Raw genomic sequence first — 8711 nt, forward strand, 5'->3', positions numbered from 1 at the left:
GTATAACTCGATTCTTAGAGGTCACCTTTCATTTCTTGAAGTCCTTTGCATACCCTTCAGTTTCAAGTCTAATAACTTTTGAAAGGATAATGCTACTGCTTTGAAAATTGGCATTGATTATGGAAAGAATATGTGACCCGCTACAACAAAATAATCCTAAAGTCGGGCGAGGTCGATTATTTGAAAATTGCATGATATAATCCCCTAATCTTTCTGCTTTGAATTGATAACACATTTTATAAAAATAATCGGCTGCGGAGATATCGATGTTTAAAAGAGAGCATGTCGAGACGTCTGGAAAATCACTGTTTCGAGGAAAGCGCCCTAAAAGTCTTCCTTTCGACGCAATCGCGATCAAGGGACACGCAAGTCAGTTTTCACCTCTGGACAATAGAAGGTAAGCCCTAGCAACCCCCGAAGAGTTCATTCAAGCACATCAGCATCGGCGGTCTCCTCACCAACCAATCAGTAACCAGGGTGTGAGAAGCGGCTGAGCATAGCGCACCCAACCCGCACGCACCAGTCGACTGGGCAGTGTGCGAGCTTCACGCTTCAGTTAGCAGCAAGCAGCAAACTGACCAATGAGATCACTCTGGTCGTTGTTAGGGGCGGAACCTATCTGTGGCGCTCAATCCAAATTTTCGAACCAGTTTCTGCTTCGTTGAAACGCCAAATAACATGGCTCAGAAAAACGCTATTTTTTAATCTTTCCTTTGATCATTTTGCTTCAAAATTTCGACAGATGATAGAAGACATGTTATTATCAAAATCAGAAAACCGTAAGTTTTGACCAATTTTAATGCTCTGACTTCAAACTCGATTTTCACGGCTTCGACCGTGCGCGACTTTAGGACCTTTTTGTTGTAGCGGGTCACATATGTTAATAGAGCGTCTTTAATTTCAGCCTAATCTAATAATTCCTTCTTTGATGTTGCTCCGGTTGTTTACGTCCTGTGTTTTGTCCCTCTCATCACACAGCTTGCACGACTTGGTGAAGATTACGCACTTGAATAGACCATGAACCTCAGAGCCTCTTTTCTCAGTTCACATTTTTCCAGAGTGTGTTATTTCTTTCCAGAAATTAGACAGGTCCACAGGAAGTCCATCTGAATTGAGTTATGACATCATTTTAAAGCTTAGAGTCTGCTCTTTCAGAATCTGCCCTTAACTAAAACTCCATGTCTGGCGAGATTTTGTTGGTTTTGTGATGCAGGGTCACAAATGCACTTTGGTGTGGTAAGGCAATCAATGCAATGCAATCGTCGATGTAACCAGTTTGTAGTTTTTCCTTAATTTTGGTGAAAATGATAATTTTGAAGTAATATTTAATGACACATAATGATGGATGTTGAGCCAACATGTTGAGTAGTTGTGTTGTCACCACATTTGTGGCAGCCTCTGCGTCCATGGTGAGGCTGATAGAATCCTAGTGGACACTGAAAACATGGCTGGAAACCAGTGCTGGATGAATGACCAGCTGGACATGGTTCTAAAGTGGGAATAGAAGAAAAATATATCGAAAATATAGACATTTCATACGGGCATCCGCAGTTAAGTTTATGTAACTTGGGCGTAACTATCATTACAGGGGTACACCAAAGATATATATTTTTACTCTGCAGAATGAACAAGTGCTTCATTGAAGTCCTGCGCCATAGACTCGAATCGTGAAAAGGGTCGGATTAGATTTTGAAAAAGCAAGAAACTCGGGGTCTACCATTCAGTTGAGTGGTGCACTCCACCTCCATGACACTTCGCCTTAAAGGTAAATCATTTCAAATATCTTGAGTTTTTTGGCGATTGTTGCAGGCTCCTTGAGGAATACCCTCCAAATATCTGGATCCCCCACAGGGTTCACAATGAGTACAATAATAGTGTGACTGACAGTACCGCTTTTTCAAAGATTATCCTTACAGATAAGGCAAGATGAGCTGACCTTGACAGCTATGGATAGACACTTAGCTGTGAGTAGGTGTGGTGAAGCCAGCCGGACAAGGCAAGCAAGTGGCCTGGCCAGACCTTGGTTGATAAGTACCACGTTCACATCGGACACACGGCTCCAATCCGGTGGCTGAATACGAGCCCTGCTGACACAAGGCTAAAAATACAGGGTGAGATATCGGACAGGTTGAGTAGGTGTGAGTAAAACTACAAATCGAACCCAAGAAGAGTATGTCCCGCAGCAGTACAAGGACCAATCTGTCGCTTTTCAAGATGTCACCATAACTGACGGTCAGTGTTCTCCAGTGTTCATGTTAACGTCAAATGTTCAAATCTTGTCAGGCAACTTTGTCAGGCAAGTAAATCATTTACTTTATTTTGAATGCATCTAAAAAGGGCCTAATCTCAGTGTTTTCGATTTTCTTTTATTTTCTTAATGTTAACATCACTTTTTTTTTAATTCCATTCTAGAAGCAGGCTTTCTGGCAAGCTTTCGATAATACATGTGCATACGTTCATGCAGATCATCTCTACATATAGTGGAATTCGGTTGAGAGGAATAAGATACTGCCTCTATCACAAAAAGGTGATTTTTTTTTTTTATTTGTGAAAGGTATACTACACCGAGTACAGGGCTTACCCAAACACTCGGAAATAGACCTCGCCCCTTCTTCTATGGTCCCTCTTCCGTCACCACAAGGCTTACACTCTGTCTGGGCCTGCTGGTCCTGGTAGGTATCCCTCTCACACGGTAAGCACTCTCCCTGGCTAGGGTCGGCCCAGAAGTAGTGACCTGCTGGACAAGCGACTGGAATTTGATGTAGATGGGAGACACCATCAGAGTCAGTGCGCCATATGGCAAGCGGAAATTTAGCACTGGGCGTATTCTTTTTGGTGGGTTGGAAAGGGGTCAGCATAGCTATATCGCCAACCCACAATCACATCAAACTGCATATACACATTTCCTGACTGAAAGTCTGAAAACATTTATGAGAACCAGATGCTGCAGAACCAAATAACGAATATAAAGAGAGACTACAACTTTGACAGTCGGATGGGAAAATACAAATTATACATTAATTCAAGCGCACACATTTACATGTACTGACAGTTACTGATTTACTTCAGAACAGAACTTACTCATGGTGATTTGGGTTTCTTGTTTTTGTTTTTGTTTCATTTTTGGTCAGCCTGTCAGCTGTTTGTTTCGCATCTCCATATTGATATTGATATTGATATTGATATTGATATAAAAAAATTAAGATTTCCACTGAAGTGTGCGCTTTTCGGAAACTTTTGTGTTTCTTCCTCTGCCCTTTTACATCTATGATATTTGCATGTGACCGTTACAGTACGTCTTTAACTATATTGTTCTTTTAAGAAACCTTTGCCTTTTTAGTACATTTTAAATAAAATGTGTATTTTTTTTTCTTATTATCATTTTGCCAAAGCATCCCTCTTGTTGCCACTACGGCAAGAAGAATCTGTAGATGGCTTCAGAATATAAAATGCACATCATCCATTCGATTCATCTATAAGGATCGTATACCTATTTATTCTCTGTTGGAAATGAAGATGATTAAATTAATGAAATTACATGAAATGAGCTTTACCACACATAATATGTAACGCGTCATCAGCTGCAACAAAGCCAGCTTCGCAGTTTATGGATGCAGATCCGAGGTGGAGGGAAGGGGTAGGACGAGAGTTTGTCTCATCATCACCCGTAAAGACGACACCCTTGATTCGGTGATAAATATCATGTGCCAATCTCTCCAGGTTTTTGTGATAGTGATGAGGGGAATCTTCTTCTGTCAGTAGGGTATCACTGGATGAATCTGGCAGGACCTATATTGGGAAATCAATGTACTTTATTTCACAACGATGTGTTACCGAATATAACTGAGGTTACTGTCCATGCTCTGGCTCTGCTGCTATACAAACACACATAAATGTTCCCTTATGCCTGTATAAGTATTCAGTAAAAAAAAAAAAAAAAAAAAAAAAAAACAGTGTGATTTGATTTGGTTGAATTTGCATCTCGTGACATCCATTGATACTGTTTAAATATATAACATAAAACATATCTACATAGAGACCTGTAATTGCTTGTCATAAAGAGTATTTTGTTGCTTACCAGTGATATGGTGTTAGGATCGCGGCGCCGCCGCGCCAGCTAGCTACGAGTATCTGCAGCAGGCATCCAGCAGGCGCATGCGCAGCTGCACTCAGCGTTTCACTGCTGAACGACCGACCCGACGACCGACAACGACCCAGGGCGGGCCGCCCCGGCCGTGTAGGCTGTGCGCGTGCCTACGTACTGTACCTACAGTACGTCCTGCGGCCCGCCGCGGCGGCGGCGCGGCGCGGCCGGCCCGGCCGCGTGTTTTTTTTTAGACGGCACAGATTGGGGAAACTAAAAATCTATCGGGGACCCTATCCCTAAACCTAACCATAATCCTAATCCTAACCCTAACCATCAAACCCTAACCCTAACCCTAACCCTAACCCTAACCCCAACCCTAACCCTAACCCTAACCATAACCATAACCAAAAACCCTAACCCAACGTTTTTCCCAAAGGTTTAACACGCGCCATGCCCCAATCTGTGCCGTCTTAAAAAAAAAAAAAAAAACGCGGCCCGGCCACCACGACTAAAAACTTGCAGACTTGATGATATATTATGGAAGGCCATCCCTGCCATTATCAACATCGTCTTACTCGAAGGGGACCTGCATCACAACGCTGTTGTGCAGCTCCACCCAATGAATGAATAATTTGAAGAAAAAAAATAGAATTACTTTTATGATACACTGTGCTATGAACATAATAGTTCTCACCTGCTACCGTAACGGAGAAAGAGCAGGTTGCGGTGTTACCAGCTGGATCGGCTGCCGTGTAGGTTATGGGGTGTACTCCCTCTGAGAAACTGTTCCCTGAACCTCGCCCTGTTGTCTGTCGCGGGGTTATGGTCGCGCCAGAGTTATCCGAAACCGTGACTGCTGGCCATCTGACGGTGGCCGAAGTGGCCAAATCGGAGGCGTATGTGGTAAATGAGGATGGACACGACCTAAACGCTGGGTTTGTTGTGTCTTTATGCAGGACAGAAGAGAATAAAGTTTTGTAGACAGTTCCGTGACCAGTGACTGTGTTATAGTCGGACCAATCATCCAACTATAAGTTGGAACATTGTTGTGTAATAGAATCACAGACGTTTATCTCAGGCCTCTAGGTGTTGGTCATAATAATATGTAGCATGATTTGCCTATTGACAACTAATTGTTATCATATTCAATATTCATTAATCATTATCAGCTCGATAGTTAGCAGCCATATCACTGTTATTCTTATCATTTGTAGTTTGCTACGAAAAAAAAAAATGTTCTGGGAATCTCATTACGGAATCCATTTTCAGAAATCTGTAAAGGATTTCGTCTATTACCAAAAGAATAGAGTATTTGAATTAATTTTATTAATTTGTATTAATCAAAGAATGATTGCTTCAAGTAATTTGAATCGAACTGTATTAAATTGAACTGAATTGAACTGTGAAAGTCATATCCATGCATAAAATTGATAACATAAAGTTTCAGAAGCCGCGAAACAATTTGAAGTTAATGGGGGGGGGGGGATCCTGCATGGTCAAGGGTAGGCCTGTATCGCCAACATAGTGCTTAAAAGTTGCGTCATTTGCACCCTTCCTTTCCCTTTTCCCACGGGACGACTATCGGGACGGTAAAATCAATAGTCTCGGAATGTTATGTTTGTGGTATATATTCATTTGAGTGTGTGTGTGTGTGTGATTTTTTTTTTCCTTTTTAAAACCCATAGTGTGGGGTGTTTTTTTGTTTTTTGTGGGCTGCACACATTCCCAGCTTCCCAATCCTTAAGTGGCCTCGCGTTTTACCATTTTTAATAGCATTACTTTAATATTATCCTTGTCACCATTTACCTATCATTTATGAATACAGCTACAGGTAATGAAAAGCCACATGACAGTTAAAAAAGTTTTGTTTAAAGTTTTTTAGTTTAAAGGAATGTGAGTTCAGGAATTCATGCCAATTTTTCATGGAAGACGTCACAAAATTAAGAACGTGAACTTACCCGCGCACGTAGGTGCTGACGCGGACCAGCTGCCTGAAGCCTGGCAGACGAGCGACCCGGTGCCTCGCAGCGAATTCCCACTGTTACAGGTGAACGTACATCGGCTGTTGTAGGAGTGACCGCTGCTACAGGTCACCCTGCCGTTGGCCGGGTTTGTGAGTGCCCCGCAGGTTACCACTGAGTCAAATACGAATTGATTTCTTGGATTACATAATGAATGCAGCAATAGATAAATGAATGGGTAAAAGAATAGATATGAATACGAGAATAAGTGATTGATATCAATAATGACATATCGAAAGATGATTTTCTATAATTATGCCTGTTAGATATAACTAATGCAGTGTTGCAGTACTTTTTAAATCGAGTATGGGAATATCCTCCTAGAAGAGATGAAGAGTTTGTTTGCAAAAACCGATAAGTCCATATTTGCCAAATGGAGATACTGTATTTGCTATTAAAGGTCAAGAAAAATAAAGAAAATAATAATAAGAAAACTTCTGCTTCTTTTGACCATAACTTCATAAATGTACCGTTATATGTAGTGACCAATATATCATTTAAAAGGTATTATTTTGTACTTTCTGACAGAGACCGTACTTCAAAATCTTCAAAAATGGACTTATCGGTTTTTGCGAACAAACTCTTCAGATAAAGACAATCAAACCTTCCAAGATTAGAATCATTGTCTTTCAAACTGGTAGATTTTTATCATAGAAAGTCCTAAATACCGTTGTCGTTATTCTTCTTGAATCAATGTTAAAGACAACATTTTGCCATCCGTATTATTCTGTGAAAGAAAGCAGTAATTAAAAATGTCTAAATCAAATGACAATTGATACTATTCCTCCCCCTCTCCCATACTTTCCAGGTTCTGAATTTTTTTTGTTTTTACGCAATTCATTTACAAATCCACTTTTCACACTTTGTGTGCATGTGAGTGCGCGTGTGTGTGCGTGTGTCCATGATTATGTTAAAATGATATTCTCATTGTTTTTAATATCTACAACGCTGATGTAGTGTGCGTGTTTAACTGTGGGGGGTCCTCCACTGGTATGTGTGCCATTTTGTATTCCTGTATCACTTCGTATTCCTGACTATACATACCTAAGTATAATTACATTATGTATAGGTGTCTATCAATATATGAATATATGAATATATATATATATATATATATGCATATATATATATATATATATATATATATATATATGCATATATATTCTCGTTACTATATTTGTTGAAGTATAGATGGTAAAATTAATGAGATGATAATAATACATTTATTGTATCATGAAGTGATTTTGTATATTACAGGTGAATGTCATGATAGCACAATTATCTTGAATTAAAAGCCAGAAACTTGTTCATAATTATTCGGACACAAACTAAAAATCAAGAGACAATTTCGAAAAGCCATTACCAAGTAGTATTAATATAAATTTTATGAGTGCATATAACCCGCATCTTCACCATAAAGCGTGGAGTCTGATTCGTTGGTAGGCCCCAAACTATATCGATTGTTCGCGCGCGAAAATTAAGTTTACAAAAATATCCGGAAATGGAATTCCATCGTGAACAGCGGCGTATCCGTGGGTCATGACATTTGGGGGGGGGGGGGGAGGTGGGCACCTCGTGGAATTTTCATTTACATGGATTATGGAATGACGGTGTGAAACGACAAATTACTGGTAGCAACATCAGGAGAGGAGAATTACATAACAATTAAATGCGAGCGAGCGGAGCGAGCGAGCTTGAAATATTTGACCTTTTACAGTCCCCAAACTGCCGTTGTACTTATATTTTTCGCTTTGGAAAATAAGGGGGGCTCACGGGGGCGCAACTGCTGGCAATTATTGGCAGCAACATCAGGAGAATGGCATAACGATTAAATACGAGCGAGCGAAGCGAGCGAGTTTGAAAAATTTGACATTTTACAGTCCCCAAACTGCCGTTGTACTTATATATTTTTTTTTTTCGCTTTGGAAATTAAGGATACGGGGGGGGGGGGCGCACCGGGAGCAACTGCTGGCAGTCACTTGCAGCAACATCAGGAGAATGGCATAACGATTGAATGCGAGCGAGCGAAGCGAGTGAGCTTGAAAATTTTGACATTTCACGGTCCCCAAACTGCCGTTTGTACCTATATTTTTTCGCTTTGGAAATTAAGGAGGGGGTGGAGGGGGGGGGGGGGGCGCACCGCGCGCAACTGTTGGCAATCACCGGCAACAACATCAGGAAAATGGCATAACGATTGAATGCGAGCGAGCTTGAAAATTTTGACATTTCACAGTCCAAAAACTGCCGTTTGTACCTATATTTTTTTCGCTTTGGAAATTAAGGAGGGGGTGGGGGGGGGGCCGCACCGCGCGCAACTGCTGGCAATCACCGGCAACAACATCAGGAAAATGGCATAACGATAGATGCGAGCGAGCTTGAAATTTTTGATATTTTACAGTCCCCAAACTGCCGTTTGTACCTATATTTTTTCGCTTTGGAAATTAAGGAGAGGGCGCAGAGGGTGCAACTGCTGGCAATTATTGGCAGCAACATCAGGAAAATGGCATAAAGATTAAGTGCGAGCGAGCAAAGCGAGCGAGCTTGAAAATTTTGACATTTTACAGACCCCAAACTGCCATTTGTACCTATATTTTATCGCTTTG

The sequence above is a fragment of the Diadema setosum genome, chromosome 20 (assembly GCF_964275005.1).
Source record: "Diadema setosum chromosome 20, eeDiaSeto1, whole genome shotgun sequence".
Taxonomy (NCBI): Eukaryota; Metazoa; Echinodermata; class Echinoidea; order Diadematoida; family Diadematidae; genus Diadema; species Diadema setosum.